The following is a 17,999-nucleotide window of genomic DNA, read 5'->3' on the forward strand; positions in this document are numbered from 1 at the left end:
AAACCATCATCTCTGCCTATAATAGCTTACATGTAAAAGTTACTGGTAGATTTTCAGCAGTGTATTGGAAGACACATAGGTCTTTATGTTCTGATTTAATTTTTTATAAATCTCTTTAATTCCACTTGTGTTAATTATGTCTTTCAGCTCTTTAGCTGGAACAACTGGAAGTATCATACCTACTTACTATGCTAATTAGTGCTTTCTGTGTATCGTTTCTTGTTTTGCTTCCAATTTTTGTTGAAAATACAGTTGAATGAACTGATTTGTTCTAGAGTAGCACTGTAGTATGGAACAACTCCAAAAGATACCGGTTTAAATTGGAAACAGTTGGGAAAGGGGAAATCAGCTATCAGTCTCGAGTTACTACTACTGTAACTGGAAGCAACTTTACAAGTACATTTGGATAATTCACATTATTTTGCCAACACTTTGAAGTTACACTTTCCCCCCTCATTTCTTAAGTCAGCAAGAAATGGTTATTAAAGGCATCTCTTAAAAAAATGAAACTGTCAAGATGTGGCTTTGAAATCTTTGAAAAGACGCCTGTAACGTATAATGTGCTATAAGCACGTCTATTAAATCATGGCTCTTGTGGTTCTAACACAGAAATACCAGAAAAGAATTCTTTTCACATAGGATCAGTAGCTAGACAATAATGAGAAACACTTGGGCTGAAGGTAAAAGTTGGCTGAAGTAAGCTCCTTCCCATCTGCTTGTTATCAGCAGTTGTAGGAGCAAGGCAGGTGACCCATAAATATATTTTTTTTTAAATGACAGGCTTTTGTTTGTGACTGTGTCACAATGAAGGGTTTCATTGTAACTTTATAGAGATATTGTCCAGGAGTTCATAATTAAATCACAGCTGTTAGTAAAGAAAAGAGCGGTGCTGGGAGAAACTGAAATGGTTTTCCCATGTTAGAAAAAAGAAAAATGTTAAGAAAAAATAAAGTCCTCAGAAAATGAGAAGCAGACTGAAATCAATAGAGGAATTGATCAATTAACTTCCCCTGTCCCAGGTAAATGAAATGCAAAGAAAAGTAAAAGCACTGGGAAAGACAGTGAAGAGAAAAATTTATTTGGGTGCACAAATAAATCCAAGAGGAGGAGACAAACACCGGAGCATGTTCTATTTAGTGTTGAAAGGCACAAACCAAGGATCGAAAGGTAAAGCTAAACAAATTCACACCAGAAAAAAGGTATAGATGCTTAACAGTGAATGCACTTAACCACTTAAGCACAGTTGCGATAGGTGTGGTGGGATCTCTATCTCTGAGTGTGCTGAGTGCGCCTCTGGAAGGTAAGAGTTGTCTGCACAGAAGTTGCCAAGTTCCAACCGGGAATGAATGAAATTCCATCACCCCCATTAAATGGGAGGTCAAGGTGGAAGAGCTAATGGTTTCTCTGACCTCAAAAATCTTTGAAATTATGAAACCATTAGATTAGGTTGCTGATCTAATTGTCTGGGTTACTTGCAGTTGTGGGTATTTTTATATAGGCTTTTTAATTTAATATATTGCTCATGACTTACTATAGTTGGGATATACACAATAATTAACCTTTAGTTATTTTTCAAGACATAGCTTCTCTAAAAACAAGGAGGCTTTGTAGATCATAAGTGCTGGTTGGCATTCAGTAACTACAGTGTGAAAAAACCCCTTTGAAATCCTTTAAAGCCATTCTCTACACTGCATATTCTTTTAAATATTTTGTCATCAAGAACATTAGTGAATTGCTAAATCAATTAAATATTTGTTAATTAACAGCAATAAAGAAAAATCAACTTATGTAATTATAAGTGAATTAAAAACAATGGAATTATTATTAATACTAAAGATTGGCATTCTTCCCAGAGCTGTAAGTTTAATTTTATTTGCCTTTTTAAAGCTAAATTCCTTCTCTGCAATCCATCCAGCAAAAATCTTGCTCCTTGTTTTGTCACCAAGGGTTTTACAGACGCAGGAAAAGTGAAGTGCTCTTGCGGAGATATGCCCTGTGGCCTAACCCAGTGAATGCAATGATTCAAAATTCTTTAATGATCAGGTTCGAGGATAAATGTTTCACGACAACAAAGGAAAAAACTAAACTACAACAACTTTTTAAGAAATGTTGGACAGAATTGACATGAGATTATATTCATAGATCTACCAAAACTTTAGAGCAAATCTGATTGTACCTAAGCTTTTCCACTGAAAAACAATCCAAACCACCCTGATTTTCATGATTGTCCAGGCCAGTTCACCTTTGAGAATTGATTTGTTAGTGTGAAATGAAGGCGTGATTGAAATAATGAGATCAAGTAAAGGGTTGGCTTGGTTCTGCTCTCTGACGGAGCAGCACCTGATTTGCCAATATTCTCTTCTTGTACTGGCCTGTTGCTCATTTTAGTACACATGTAAAACAGAAAGTTGGAGAAGACCGATAAAATTGCTCTTACTTACAGAATCATAGAATCACAGAATGGCTTGTGTTGGGAAGGACCTTTAAAGGTCATCTAGTCCAACCCCCCTGCCATAAGCAGGGACATCTCCAACTAGATCAGGTTGCTCACAGCCCCATCCAACCTGGCCTGGGATGTCTCCAGGGATGGGGCATCGACCACCTCTCTGGGCAACCTGGGCCAGTGTCTCACCACCCTCAGCATAAAAGATTTCTTCCTTCTATCTAGTTTGAATTGACCCTCTTTTAGTTTAAAGCCATTACCCTTTGTCCTATAGCAACAGACCCTGCTAAAAAGTTTGTCCCCATCTTTCCTGTAGGCCCCTTTAGGTACTGAAAGCCTGCTATAAGGTCTCCCCGGAGCCTTCTCTCCTCCAGACTGAACCCCCCAACTCCCTCAGCCCGTCCTCCCAGCAGAGGGGCTCCAGCCCTCCCAGCATCTCCGGGGCCTCCTCTGGCCCCGCTCCAACAGCTCCGTGTCTCTCCTGTGCTGAGGCCCCAGAGCTGGAGGCAGCACTGCAGGGGGGTCTCCCCCGAGCGGAGCAGAGGGGCAGAATCGCCCCCTCGCCCTGCTGCCCACGCTGCTGGGGATGCAGCCCAGGCTGCGGGGGGGTTCCTGGGCTGCCAGCGCACATTGACGGCTCGTGTCCAGCTATTTGAGAATGATGAGGCAGTAATAGAAACCACCAGTGCTGCTGTACTGGTTCCACACCTTCCTAAAGGAAGGGCCGTGGGCAACCGAAGGAGCAAGATATTGGCTCCAAAGAGCAGGGATTAGGCAGTGGCTGGGAGAAAAGGTCAGCGACGTGAACTGCCAGGCTTAACACGGGTTTAACCAACGAGATCCTGTTACACAGAAGGTGGAAGTAGGTGTTCCATTGCTTTATTTTGGCATAATCCATGTGTATATTAATTAAAAAGCAGCTGTAGAATGTGGGAATAAATTCAGCTGCTCTTTTCCTTTGGCTCTTACAGCCAAGGTCTCCTGGTACCTATCTTCTCCTTACGATCTCCCTCATTTCAGCGCTGGTCTTGCTCTCCTGGCTGTTTCCTTCCTTTTTGTTGGCTCACTGCCTTCTCTTCTAGTCTTATTTTCTCTGCTGTTCCTCCTGCTCAAATGTATATTTTCATCTTTTATTTTATACATTTGGCTATCTCAGGTCTCCCTTCTTCATTTTCTGGTGGCCAGCAGTGCTGGGGATCTGGTGCCTTTCACTTTGTTCCCTGCCTTTCAGCAGCACGAACGTATGAAGCTTGACAAAATAAAAACAAACCTGCTGATAGGCCTTGCCAGGCACTGGTTTGATGCAATTAAATACTAATTCAGATTCAGATTTGTGATGGTTTACAATCAATCAAATCCCAAGGACACTTTGTCCTTTAGACAAAGTTATGTAGCGCTTTCCTTAACAACGGCAGAAAAGAAATGTGGCTATATGTATTTCCATGATGAAAGATATGTTGCCTTGCTAAAAGCATCTTAGTCTCTCGGGGGGTCTGCTAGGAGACCTCTGGAGACAATGGTATTCCACTGCAGTGCAAATATTCATCCTGAATCCTGAAAGACCTAGCACTTTTCTTGTGGTGTTTGTTTTTTTTTTTTTTCCTAAAACAATTAGACAGCTGTGGTTTTAAATTATTATAAAATGGATGCGGAGCTGAAGCTCCCTGGTGAGATGATAGGGCTGTGTACTCCCATCATTGCTTTCCTGCATCATGTAGAACCATCATTTCAGGCTTTTACAATTCAAGACCACATTTCTTTGCCTATGTACTTTGGTCCATATTGAGGGCAGTTAGTTATCCCCAGTTTTCAATTAAACCCATTTAAAATTGTCACAACACTGCACCTTACTCCGTTTGCAACAGGGGAAGAACAATAGCAGTGGCATAAGGCATATTTATGCCAGTAGATAATTATTCTGACTAGGAAGAGACATGTGTTGACAACTACGGGGTACAACAAAAGCATCACACCTTTGAAGTGCAGAGGAGCCCTCAGTCAAGATGCACTAACCTTGGTCACACCTAGAAGTTTTCCTGCTTAAACCACAAAGGAATAGTCTATTTTCCAACAAAGTCTAAAGATCAGCAGAAATTTTTAAGGCCACCATGAGCACACTCCTCTCCATTCCATGTTGGTATTGAGAAGTTGAACATGTGAGCAAGTAGAAAAAAAAGGTGTTCTAGTTTTCACTCTGAAACCAAGTATGTTTTTCTTAATATTTTGTCACAAACTTTGATTTAACAGGCTTTTTTCCTGCAGAAATTTCTACTGTCTTGACCCTCTTGAGTAAACTAGAGCCCGATGACGCCTAGTTATCCATCCCTGCTTATGCTTAAATTGATGAGTTTTTAAGCTTTTCCATGTTCCTGATTTTTGTGCGCTTGTGTGTGTCTGCGTGAGCTCTTAAAGACCTTTTAAACACCTGAAAACTTCACACTCATTCACATCTCGATTCACTAACAAACAGAAAAGAAAACATGGATCTAAGAACCTAAGAACCTGTCAGCAAGACATCTGTCCGTGCTGCGATACGCAGCTTTACATTGCAGGAGAAACATGCAGGCTTTACGTGTGCCGACCCCATCCTTCAGTCTGGCTCCCTGTACATCAATATCACAGCAAACAGCGCGCCATGTATCACTAGACAGATCCTCAAGAAAGACACCTGTTCGATATCAGTGTTCAATCTCCTGAGTTAAAAAAAAACATTCAGGGAGTTGTTATTATTATTTCATAAATACGGTTTATTAATCCGGCAGGCAGCAATGTTTGAATTTAAAATGAGTCCTTCTATCTTGCGTGACTATTGATAGAAAATGACATCATAAAAAAATACCGTTGCACAGGCTGGTAAGAAAATTGTCGTCTTGTGCATAATAATTACTCTGCTAGAGAAGATGCTCAGCAATCCTTTGGACATACACACAATTTCACCTATTGTTACAGCAGCCTGCCTGATGTACTTGATGTACCTGCTGAACCTTTATGAACTCCTGCGTAAGTTGTGTACCAACGGTTTTAAATAGGAGCTACAGCCGGGTATGGAGTAGTGTGAGGTTAGCTGAGTGTGACGAAGTATAAGAATCCCAGATAATTAAACCATAAATGCAGCACACTTGTTTACAAGAACACCAACAAATGTAAAATAGTTCAGTATTTCACCATGCGGTGAATTGGAAATGAATGTCAAAGTCAGTAGGAAATATTGCTACAGACTTTTATGCACGTTCTAAGCCTGTTTTTTTTAAAAGTAATAAGCACATAACGAAAACATTTCTACTAAGTCCTTGGAAACCACTAGTAATACCATAACTATTTAACAGAAAGGGAACATCATCAAATGCCCAAAGGTTAAATATCTGCTTATTTTGAGTTTGACTTATAGCAGAGAAAAGGCAAATTAATTGTCTGAGGATTTTAGGGTTTGCAGAATCTTGCATATATTTTGACAGCTTATTAGTGATAGGGTAAATATGATTTCAAAAAGCTTTCTCTCAATATAATCAAGGATTTTTTTTATATGCTTTTTGAAGCTTTTCTTATTCTTTTGCCCCTTGCACCTGTTAATATAGACTTTGCAATTTATTTATCTTTATCAGCAGAGAAGTTCAAGGATTGAAGGAGAACAGCTCCACAATATCCTAGTTAAGATACCAGCTTGGGATTTGTTTGTGTCCTTCCAGACAGATGCCAATTAAAAAAAAAAAAGGGGGAGAAAAAGGAAAAAAAAAAGTAACAATAACAAAAGATTGATTGACAAGTGCTATCGAACAAGACTTCCTCCAAATATTTTATGAAAAGGACACTGGATTTCATTAAATTCTGTTTTCAAAAGCCATCTCTATTGAAAGGAATGCATTCAGAGGAATGAACTGTTTCTGCCCTGCAGATCACGTACCAAATTCAGAGTTCACTTTCTTGTGGCAGGAGGCCTCTTTCCCTCTTGCCCTATCTGCAACAGGAAGATAAGAGGCACGTGGAAAGGTCTTGCATCCTTATTATATGCAAAGAGTGAAGGTATTTGTATAGGGCTGGGTGCATTTTTAAGGGACAGCTTAAAATACATAATTGCTTTATCTGCTGATATGCTGAGGATCATGCTATCTAAGCCACACAGGTGGGGAAAAAGAGTGCTCAGAAAACTGCTTAAAAATCTGTTTTGCAAGCTCCACAGTGGGCCTGTGGAAACTTAACTATTTCTAACAGCATGAAACTTCAAACCTTTCCTATCAGCTGAAGGCCACCGAAGTGCAACAGCAGTGGACACAGCAGGAGATTGTGGCTCAGACAATCCCTTTGCCACAAACACCCTTCACCCCAAGCTTGCGGGCATTTTAGTAAAATACGGTGACCTGTGACTCATGCGGCAGGCATGGATTTGGAGAGGCAGAAGAAAACTTTTCAAGGAGGATCTCACACAGCCATAATAGTTGGAGCCACCAAAAATGGCACAGATCTAGGACGACACAATGTGCAATTCTCTTCAGAGCAGTGGCCAAGAGACCAGTCTGTCTACCTAGATCCAACTTCACCAAAACCTGAGGATAAAATACAATGTATACAATGTAGGAATTCTACTGTTGTGAGGGTTAAAGAGCCTGAAATCACTATTCTGGCTCAATGCAGAGTTACCTGTGAGGACAGGACACATAGAATGGACAGTAGGGAGCCACCTTCTCAAACCTCAGCTATGATGCACACGCTGTTGATTTTCTACCTGCAATCCTGCCTTCTTGTAGTACAGAAACAAGGAGACAAGCAGAAAAATTTTCTTCCGCCCCTCATGCCACAGGTAGGAAAAGCAAGCAAGGATAAAGTAATGGGAATGAGTGGAGATGCGAAAGGTGGGAGTGGATGGTGGGAGAATCCCAATAGCTTTGTCAATGTTGTCCATATGGTCTATCTGTTGGCTGGCAGTCTGGCTTCACGTTGAAGCAAATCACAGCGAACTTTGAGCACGAAAATTGAAAAATGGGACAAGCCACTTGGCCCATATCTTCACCCCTCAGGCAGTCTGGATTTGGCTATGGTGTCCATCATATTGCTGTTATGAGCAACCTGAGCCGAGGACCCAGAAGGATTAACCTCCTCCTTAGCCAGGATATTCTGAAGTGGCTGATAACAGTTCACTTTACTGTTCACATATAGCAACTGCAATTGCATTACATATGAAGGGAACTTACAAGGATGGAAAAGCCTCTAGCCTGGAATCCCATCCCACTTCTTTGCATGGGATATCTAGTGCAGAATAGGCAGTGCTAAATCCTCACTATAAAAGTGATGACATGGAGAAAGGAAACTTCAGCTAACGTTTAGCTGAAGTTAAATGTGGGTGTCAGCAAATCCAGCCAACCTCTCCTCACACCGTTTCCAAGAGCTGTCAGAGAAGGTGGACTTGTCCTTCCCTCTGAGAAGCAGATAAACAGAAAAACTCCTTGTCCCATGAAGACATCTGTAGCTATAGAGATGCCTTTGGATAATGACAAAGATGCGCTTTCCAGATTTTTCTTTGAACTTTCTTCTTTGATGGTCTCCTTTGCTAGAATCACAAACTAATTCAAGTTTGACAAGGACATCTGGAGATCTGTAGTCAAACCTCCGTCTCAAAAGCATGTCCAGTTAGATTAGGTGGTTCAAGAACTTGTCCCACTATTTGAAAGTCACCAAGGATGGAGATTACTCAACTTCCCTGGACAATCTGCTCAAACACCTAATCACCTTCATATGGAAAAAGTTAAAAAATAATTTCTTTGGCAGTTTTCATTTTTTAACCACTTCGCATCTATTATGCAATTTATTCTTTCATAGACTGGCAATGATAATGACTTCGAACCTGAAGTTACCACAGTGGCAATCTTGTTAATTCCATTATAAATACTCAATTTCTAAAGATATCTTTGGTTTCTAGGAGAGCTCTATGCCTCACTCCACATAATGTAGTTATCCTGACAGGTTTATATCTGAGGAAAAGAGTTACCGTGCACATTAGAAAATATGTTTTTCATTGTCCCACCTCTAAAAACAGAATTGGCTTTATTTGCCAGTTTTGTGGCATTCTATGCCTTTCCCAAATCCTTGTGATAAATTATCACACAGCAATGCCAAGCATGCACTAGAGAAATGATCCGTGTCTAATGAAACAGGTAGTGTACTTTAATATTTTCAACTAAAGGACAGGGTGCTGGAAATCAATTTATATAGTGGAGGCTGCAAGGGTCTGAATATATCACCTATTCACATCCTGGGCCCATTTTCAGGAAAGAGTGTACCATTAAGGAAAAAAAAAAAAAAAAGACAATGAAAACCTTGCAACTACTAAGGAGTATTTTTATTCTATTTATCTCAGTGTCCCTTATGAATATCAGTCAATCTCATTAATTTAATTGTATAAATGGGCAAGATAGACTGGTACAATCTATCAAACCCTTGTGAATCCAGAGTAGATGTAAGATCCACATCTCAGCCTTGTAGTCTCCACATTAGGTCATGCCACCATCCTGAATTTTCTGATGCAGACCGGGATCCAAAACTGAAATGTGATCATAGAGAGAACGAACCATGTGGGATACAATGTGTGAGCTAAGGGCACAGTCGGATGATCATTTCTGATCATCTCCTGTGTCCCTTTTCCATAACAATAGGGGTGAACCCTGACACAGAGCAGCAAATGGCTCTATTTTCTGATGCATTAGTTTTGCAGTCTGGGTACCTTGAAGCACTGCCTACAGAAGAAGAAAAAGTAGTTACTAATAAAAAAATGTGCTAACTAGTGCTCATTTGACCACTTCTTAGCAAAAGGAACCACAACACTTCCAATGAACAGCGCTTGTACTGCCTTGGTGAAAATATTCCTATCTAGACATATTCTGTTTCCTCAGCTACGTCAAGAGTTCCAACAGCTTGAGAAACACCGTTAATAAAAATTATCATTTACTGCTGCTGTCTCCATCAGCCCCCTACTTGTAGTGAGCAAAACAGATTTCACTTTTACAGAAGGTCTTTCAACCTCGGGGTCTTTGAGGACATAGCACCAGCAAAACAATAGCCTTGATTCAGTTGATGCCTTACAGGGGTTCCCTGTGTGTTTATTATGGAAGCTCAACATGACCAGTGTGCAACCAAAGATTATTTTTCTTCCAAAGGCCAGGCTTCTGTGGAATTCTGTTAATTAAATGCACTGTAGAAAAGTCAGCCTTTACCCCTCTCTCTATATAGTATTCTTTTTCCTTCACATAATGATTTTAAAGTGTTCTGCAGACATCATTTGATAGAATAATATGATATTATTATTGAATCTTTATGTCTCCTACTGTCCCAGAAGCATTGACCTTGCTTCCCCAATACAGAGGTCTGTCTACCAGGCTAAGCGCACTGACATCTGAGTACCTCAGAGGAGATTCTTATATGGTAACATTTCTGCAGGAACTCAAAACCGGCCAGACGTACTGATAAGATCCCTTTATGACTCTTGTGCATTTCCACAAGGTTATAAACCAATTCTTATTTCAAATGCAAATCCCCATCCTGGTGACACGTGGGGAGATGCACAGTTCAGATAACTCAAATTCCCCCCAGTTCTCAGGGTTCCCCATACAAGTAGTGGTGGATGCGATTTACTATCAGATAATAACCACGGGGAACTAAGATGAATGGATCCTCCATTCACCCTTTTCCAGCAGATATGCAGTACTGATTAACGTCTTTGAACTGCTGAATCACTATGGGAATAACCCTTCATTTATGTCCTTCGTTTTCATTGGCTAGGTCAATGTATTAACACTGTATGTTTTAGCCATGGACAACCAGATATTAGCACACCTTCTCATAATTTTTTTTTTCTTTTTTCTTGACTGGATCTGTTGTATAGACATATCCATAAATATCCATGCACACTGCAGTATATGCAATACATCTGGCAGGGAATGGTTATCCCCAGCATAACACCAATTTTTAATATAATCTTGGCTTGTTTCCATAGCTGTCAAAAAAGCCTAGGTTAGGTTGATAGGTCTCTTAAAACGTACATTTTGTGGCAATTGAGTTTTTGTTCCTCTTTTTAAGGAAGTCCTGATACTTATGAGGGCTTTTCCTTCCAGGAATAACATATTTTAATAGCTGATGAACAAATTATGATATAAAAGTTCCTATCTGGAGATATGCAGATATTTTGTGGCATCATCAATGTCCTTTGCATATCTGCATGTCTAAGAAAACGTCCATCGGCTTCGCTTTACCACTCAGAAGCTTTTTATTTGTTTTCTTTTCTGAAAGGAAATCCAAGTGCTCCACTATTGCCTCACCACATTTTTCATTTGTCCTGAAAAACCTTGTTTTCTCCCTCTAACACAGTGGAGATGTCTAGCCTACAGCTTCTTTTATTGAAATATCTCTGGGAATCCCCAAAATAAAAAGAAAAGAGGCTTGATATAATGACATTATTGCTATACCAATCTCTACCAAATCAGTCAGCTAGAGTCAGAAATCTAAACATTCCTTAAAACACATTTATTTTAATAAAGACATATCACAAACAATCTGCCTGTCACTGTTACAATGTGTATTTTCAAGAACTTGCCCAAAGCTGCAAGAATTCAGGCTAGTCTTATTACTATATAAACACTATAATCTGAAATACATAATTATAACCTGCACCGAGGGAAGAAAACAAGCATATGCTTATTGTTTAAAACCAAAGGAGAATCAGTACATCCTTGAAATACAAAGCTATATTTTGAACCCTATCTGTTAAAGACATTGTCCTGTGCTGGATTTCAAACCAAGAAATATCGTAGGACTGAGTCTCACCCTTACAAGTCAGGCCATTACAGCTCTTGTTGATTTGTTTCTGTACTTTGAAGTATAGAATTCCTGACTTGAAGTTGTGGAAATTAACTTAATTGTGTTTCTAAGTCTTTATCTATGGCTAGTTAAAGCCTAGGTATATGTAGCACTTTAAGAACATTTCAAATTTCTTTTGATTTTCTTTTGTCCTTTTTGAAATATTTTGGGATGTGCACTCATTTGGAAAACTGAGATACAGTATTCTGTGGCTGACAAGTTCTATTTATTATTTGTTAAACACAAATAATGCTTTATGGGGGATGAAACGGTTCTAAAAGGCATCTTATGCAACATCATTAGATGAGTCAGAAGCAGTAGATCCACATAATATTGTAAAATCAGTGGTCGTTACACTCATTCAGCAAACAGGTTGGTAGAAGGCAAGATAAAATTGTCAATTCGGAAATCAATGTCCAGTTTATATTTGTTGGGGAAAAATAAGTGTTATCTTCGCTTGTACTGGGAGTGTGGAAGAGTAAAAAGGTGAGTGTTGGTGAGTATTTGTTGAGTTGGAAATGTTGGTGAAACACAGAGAACGGAAGCTCTGTAGTCAAGAATAAATTATGCTAAGTAGTATACAAGCTGTCATGAAATTATATTTAGGTTCTTTCTTATACTTCAAATGAACTTCCAGAACAGCATATTAGCATTGACAATGTCATTTGTTCAAGCTTCAGGAACCCGGGATCATTTCTCATCTTGATTCAATCACTTTGGCTAAATCTCTTGTTAACAATACAGAAAAAATGGATTTTCCAAGTGATCACTATTTATTAGACAATAAATTTAAAATGACACTCTAAATATAATTTCATGGGTTTTGCTCTTTTCATTTCTTTAAAGAAAAAGAAGGATGGAATCAAGAGACAAATAATGATGCTCTAAAATATCACAAGAAATAGCTTGATTTATCAACTCCACTTAAGTACAAACACAGATCGAAAGAAAATGATAGATTAAGAGTTTTATTTCTTTCTCTCTTTTTTACAAATAAATCTAAAAAAAACCAATGAGAGTGTACTTACATATTTCAGATCCTCATTTGTCTAAGAATAGAAAGCACTCGTGTCAGAATAACTCGGGTGGTCTCTTCTCAATCCCCTTTTTGTGTTCACCATCCACAAAAATCAGTGCGCCACTGCAATGGTCCAGCCATTCTCACTACAGAAAAGGAGCCAGGTGTTTGGTGTCAGAAAAGACTGGCATGGATTTGTAAAGGTTGTTTGCACAGCAGCGGTCAAGATTGTCCATGTAGCATCCTTCACAAGTTCAAAGACCCAGATTCCCCCTATCTGTGAGCACTTAACTAAAGTACCTACATCAGAAGCATGTTCTCCCCAGGCTACCATCTCATCAGATAGCAACTGGTATCTGTCTTTATGTCTGTATTGATATGGAGAAACGGATATCTTCCTTCATGTCTACAAGGGACAGTCATGCCCAAGCTGCCTTCCCATGCTTTGATTTCCACAGGAAGAAAACTTGGGCAGCCAGAAAAGAGTGATGACATCTTCCAGCCTTCTTCCTACCCAAGGTGAAAAGGGTGTGCCACCGCCCATGGGTGGTTTCACAGTTTAGATGTGGTCTCAAAGGTTGAGTAGTGAGCAGTGAGCAACTGTACTGCAAATGTGAGGTTCTTCAAGCAGAGTCGAATGAAATTGGACTTAAGTTATTATGCACGCATATTTAAATCTGGAGAAAGAGAAAATATGCTTTCTATGGTACAAACCTTCTAACAACAATTGTTTTTCTTTTCTTCCTTAACTTCATACTTCATGCTGGTAATAAGGCTTATTTGCTTATTTTAAGATATCACTAAAACATTGGTTGTTTTTAAGAAATTAGAGGAGAGAAAAGTCTGTCAGAAACCTGGATAAGTCCAATTATTTCAACATACATCAAAAAACGACTGTCTCAGTCCATATTGTTCAGATACTTTAAATTTTATTTGGTTATGTCCTGAGCATATTTTTATCAGCTCAATATTTAATGGAGACTTTAACACAAGTTTGATTTTGTAGGCACTTAAATCTATATGTAAGTTTACTGTGAAGGATGTTTGGGTAATGTCACTCAGTTTAGTGACAACACTCACAGGTGTAATATGTGGCACAGCAGTGAAAATCAGCCAGTATATGATCTTGCTAAAGGCCAACAGCTTCTGATAGGTCACGATTATCATACCCCCTAGTCTTATCAAAAATAACTTGAAAAATTGGGACTGCAGATGTAAGACAGAGCCCAGCTCAGCTGTCCACGCAAAACTGCCCTGTGACACTAGAGATGCCCTAGTTATTCTGATTGCCCTTCAGCTGCCATCCAGGAAGACGTGGGTTTCCTGCAGATCCTGCATCTTCTCTGCCAGTCTCTTAAATCAGTTTGGGCATCTCAAATGGCTCTGGGCACCTCAAATGTCTCTAAGTTTATTATAAAACTAAATCAGGCACTAAATCACAAGTTATGCATTACTGACAAGAGGACTCTCAGTTCCCCTCACCTCACTAGTTGCTGCTCCCCATATATAACAACAACACACCACCCCTTTCCACAAGTACTGCTTCAGGGAATGGGTTGCATACCAGGATGACAACACTTTCATGTTATATGCTATTCATGCACACGCATGAATGCTGTATCAGGGCTCTTTTTTTTTTTTTTTTTTTTTTTCCCCAATTAATGTTCTTGCTTTTTTTGGTAAAAAATTAAAGCAATAGCAACTCGAAAAAGCCATTATGTTCTGATTGTTAGGCGCTGACATAAATGGACTCCAGTAGAGATAATGCTGTAAATGTTGATCACGTTACAAGTTGGCCCACCTACTGTCACTTCAGGAAGCAGAGGTTTAAATATAAATCTCCTATTTTTAACTGGGTTAATATTAGAACTGAGGGAGGAGATGTTCAGCTGGGGTAAATAGTAGCTTTGCTGATGTAAGTGGCGCTATGCTGATTTACAGCAGCGAAGGAACTGAAACAGTATATCTTCCCTCCACCACCAGTTAATGTATATATAATATTAATTCAATAAGGAAAAGAAAAATCACAATACAAAGGAAAGCTGAGATTATTCAAAGGGATCTGGTGATTCCCGACAAAATTCTATGAGCAAATGAGTGGAAATATGGAGTCTCTCAGCCCAGTAGCCTGCTTCAAATCCTTGAGCTAAAATCTGCATGTTAAATAACTATATGTTTTGTTTACAAGGAGCAGTATGTTCCAGACATACTTAAAATAAAGAAAATTGATATTGGGTATCTCTTGATGATAAAAAAAAAAATAATATTAAAGGTATTAAATGGCATTAAATGTAAGTATTTTTATACACTCCAAACATTCATCTATGTTCTCTTCTTGAAGCTATAGCTCCTGCAGTAGTGTGAGTAAGATTATTATCAAAAATAAGACCAGAACTGTCAGATCTTGTTATTAAATTAGAAATAGGAGCTCCCTATTTGGAAGAAAAATAAAAAGAACAAAAATGTTCTAATATTTAAAACTCACAACTCTAAATATCTTAATTTATCTTGAGTTATTAAATATTCTAGAGTTGGATATTAATTTTGGGTGTCTACTCCATAGTGCTTGGACTTTTTAATACTATATAAACAAAATTACAAAAATCTAATAAATTCAACCCAAGAGGAACCTTACTTCTTCTCCAAAAATCCAACTAAATGAGCCAAAGTTGTGTTTTCTTTTTGAATTACTTTCTCTATCTTTAGCTTAGGTGTTTAAAGACTCCATAATGAAGCATAGCACGGAGTAAAGCATAGGAAAGTTGAGACTATGGGCTTTAGGGAGATTAAGGGCTGCAGAGCTGCTCACTTTTTGTTACATTAACCTGCCCAGGAAAGCAATTCCCTCCACGGCCCCCATGCCCAATCCCCCTAAGTGGAGACATATGGCAGTTCTGTCACACAGAGAGCACACTGTGGTAACTTTATTGATACTGGGACTGCTCTTTAGCCAGTACAAGTCTTCTCTGCTCAGCTATCAATTGATCCCATTGACTCTTGGCAAAGGGAGAATAGTCATAAAGGTTAATGCTGCCCTTGCAGTCAGATTCCTGCTCCAAATTGCCCTCCAGAGGTGCCTCTTTCCACTGACTCCAGCGAGATTTGCCCATTAAATTTAGGCTAGAGCTAACTTTTGTGCCTCTGCCGATTCGGTGGGATTGATTTGTAATGGTGTGCTTTGCTCTTTGTGAACAGCTGGTCCATAATTCCCAGATAGGAGTGTATTGATAAAAAAAAAACCATCAGAAGTAACAACGAGAGTGGTGCAAGCTGGGCATGGCCATCACTGTCCTCTCATCTGATGCAACATCAAGCAGAGCAGAACCACCCACCACCTCTGCCTACCCCTCTCTTCTGCCTGCCCGTTTTCTGAGGATGGTAACCATTAAAACAATTCAAAACCCAGATCCCAGAGTTTCCATGTTGAATTAACATGAAATTGCTATTTAACATGAACTACCCTGAATCGGAGAGCTGCTATGCATCTTTCAAGGACCTTGCAAAACAGATTTTCAGCTCAGATTCCCAGCTAAAGGACAAAAGGCGTTGTCTATGTGGCACAACATTGCATGCACACAGACACACAGAGATCACTTCATATTTTCTGCTTGCCTTCTCAGATTTCTCCCCTCCAGCCACCATCTTCTCTGCTAACCTTGAAACTGCGGAGAATTTCATTCTGTGGCTTGTGTTTCCTCCAAAACAGAACTGCAGGACCTCAGTTCCTCCCTAGAAATTATGTCTCCTTGAGTCATTATTCCCACTTGGCCGCAGACCACTTCCTGCAATCTCAGAACCACCAAAAACATCAGTTTCAAATGAGCTGTTAACCCATGAAGGCTGAACCAGCCTGGATCCACCAGTTTTCCTTAGATGCATTTTTCTTTTCTCCTCTCCCTGAACTTCAGTTGAAATAGAACCAAAAAAGATTCTTCCTCAGACAGGTTTTGGCCTGTTTTACACAGCTCGTCATCACCTGAATACTTTTTTTTTTTCCTTCACCTCTAGTTTTCTTCTACAGACTGCTATTTACCAAAAACCATGTTCCTTGAAAAATTCTGATGACCTGTAAAAGCTGAAATGTTAGCTATCAAAACCCTTGGGTATATCTACAAACGATTATGTAAGGCTAGAGGCACGATGCCAGATGAAATGATGACAGACCCATTTATCATTAGTAGAACAGGCACATTAATTGGCTACGATATCAGTACCGTCCTCCAGCATTAACAAAACTCTTCTTGATCCTGAATGTACCACCAGAACATCCTTTATTAAATAAGATGAATAATACTGAGGCCAAGGGTCACCCTGCTTCAGCTGAAAAAGCTCAATTATTTATGGATACTTCACTCATTAAGGCACCAACAGGTTGCCAAGCCTTGTAAAGAGAGATTTTGGTCTACTGAATAAAGGTTATTATTCTACACAGACACACATTCTGTATCAGGGAATCAACAACCGACAAATGAAAACATTTGAGTCCTGTAAAGCTGCGGGAGTGAGGGAGGGTGGTTGAACATTGGAACAGGCTGCCCAGAGAGGTTGTGGAGTCTCCACCTCGAAGATACTCAAAACCTGACTGGACAGAACCCTGAGCTGTTGTAGCTGACCCTGCTTTGAGCTGTGTGGGTTGGATTTTAAACTGAAAGAGGGTAGATTTAGATTGGATATCAGGAAGAAATTCTTTACTGTGAGGGTGGTGAGACCCTGGCCCAGGTTGCCCAGAGAAGCTGTGGCTGCCCCATCCCTGGAGGTGTTCAAGACCAGGCTGGTCGGGGCTTGGAGCAACCTGGTCTAGTGGAAGGTGTCCCTGCCCCTGGCAGGGGGTTGGAGCTAGATGATCTTTAAAGTCTTTTGCAACCCAAACCATTCTATGATTCTATAACTAGATGATCTCCAACGTCCCTTCTTGCCTCTTTGATATTTTGTGGTTCTGAGTCCATAAGATGAAGCCACACAAGCAGATTCCCTGCTTTCTGTCCCTGGCTCTTCCATGTACTCACACAAAAGCCAAAATACTCGTAGTTGGCCACTGTTGCCAGCTGCCTCACCATGGTAAGAGGAATCTCATGGTGAGACGTTTTTATACCAATTTTCTTGCGTATTCACCCCCTAGGCATGTCAAAAAGGAAAAACTGGCTATTGCTTAATAGTTTAGCTACAGATTTCCCAGAAGTTAAGTGAAGTTGTCTGTAAAATGGAAACTACCCAACCCTGTCAGGCACAGCTTCTATATAAACACCAGTTATTATTCCAGGCACACTAGAGTAATGGTTTTGTGTGTCATCTTTGTCACCTTGGTTAGTCCAGGTGCAGCGATACAATCTGATAGCTCTGTATCAGGATGGCAAAAGCAAAACACTGATAATTTTACTGAGGTATTGACTACACATTCCAAGTAGTAGAAATAAACTGTTTCTTTCAAATGTGGCTTTCACCTACTTTTACTTCAGTTAAAAATAAATGGTTGTGACCCATTTCATTAGAAGAAGAGCTCGAAAGTAATACTCTAATATTTCCTGGGACTCTGAAAGGACCAGCTGGGGCAAGTCCATTTTGCCAATGCCAATGAAGATTTCCACTGTCACACAATTTCTACCTGGTGGCCATGTGTTGCTACCATGGCTGCACTAGATACATGTAGGTTTTGATGTTATCAACCCCGCTTCATATAGCTTGTTGATTAATTCTGTG

General features: G+C 39.7%; 1 protein-coding gene across 11 annotated transcripts in view; it reads right to left on the reverse strand.

Annotated features, from left to right (window-relative positions):
• Positions 1-12,441, reverse strand: part of TENM4 (teneurin transmembrane protein 4) — a 530,696-nt gene extending 518,255 nt beyond the window's left edge. For all 11 annotated transcript variants that reach the window (XM_074572381.1, XM_074572380.1, XM_074572379.1 and 8 more), the window contains exon 1: positions 12,313-12,441. The gene's annotated coding sequence lies outside the window, so the exon portion shown is untranslated. The remainder of the gene's footprint in view (positions 1-12,312) is intronic.
• Positions 12,442-17,999: the final 5,558 nt, after the last annotated feature.

This window comes from Larus michahellis, chromosome 1 (assembly GCF_964199755.1).
Source record: "Larus michahellis chromosome 1, bLarMic1.1, whole genome shotgun sequence".
In the NCBI taxonomy this organism is placed as follows: Eukaryota; Metazoa; Chordata; class Aves; order Charadriiformes; family Laridae; genus Larus; species Larus michahellis.